Consider the following 720-nt stretch of genomic DNA (forward strand, 5'->3'; position numbering starts at 1 on the left):
TTAAGGTTTTGCCAACCCAGGAAGTAATGATAAGAGTTATACAGTACCTTGCTAAGTTTTGGTATCACCAACCTGCACACACAGCCCCTTAGGAAAGATTGGAAGATTTATTGGTTCCAAGAATTTAAGGAAATCTCTGTCTAATTGTTAGCCAGTCTGTAAGATGCTGAAGAGAGATTCCAGTGGCCACATATGACAAAAACTATGAGCTGTCTTGAATTCATTTAGAAAAGTCACTAAACACAGAAAATAATAACAAATAGGTGTGAAAACAAACTATGGGGAGTAAGTACAATCTAATCTCCAGAATTGCCACATTATGTTAGTTAAAATGCCCTGTTTAAAAAGAATACAAGTACTTGCTTTGACAGCACATATACTAAAACTGGAATGATAAGAAGATTAGCATGGCTCCAGCACAATGATGACCTGCAAATTCGCTAGGCATTCCATAAAGCAGAAACTAGATGTGCAAAAAAAAAAGATTGAATGGTCCATGCTCAAAGAAGAAAAAATAAAAGCCAACAATTGTCTCTAAAGCCCATGTGTTGGACTTAATGGAAGAAGTTTAAATCAGCTATTTCAAATATGTTCAAAGAACTGAAAAAAAAACATGTTTAAGGGATGAAAAGAAAGTATGAGAATGTTTCTCAGCAAAAGAAAATATTAAAGAAGAGATAGAAATCACATGAAAGTGAATAAAACTTAGGATTTCTGGGA

General features: G+C 34.2%; 1 non-coding gene across 1 annotated transcript; it reads left to right on the forward strand.

The window, feature by feature from the left end:
• The first annotated feature begins 355 nt into the window (after positions 1-355).
• Positions 356-459, forward strand: LOC122897836. The gene has a single exon (XR_006382668.1). It is a non-coding gene; the product is annotated as a U6 spliceosomal RNA (small nuclear RNA).
• Positions 460-720: the final 261 nt, after the last annotated feature.

This window comes from Neovison vison, chromosome X, assembly GCF_020171115.1.
Source record: "Neovison vison isolate M4711 chromosome X, ASM_NN_V1, whole genome shotgun sequence".
NCBI classification, from domain to species: Eukaryota; Metazoa; Chordata; class Mammalia; order Carnivora; family Mustelidae; genus Neogale; species Neogale vison.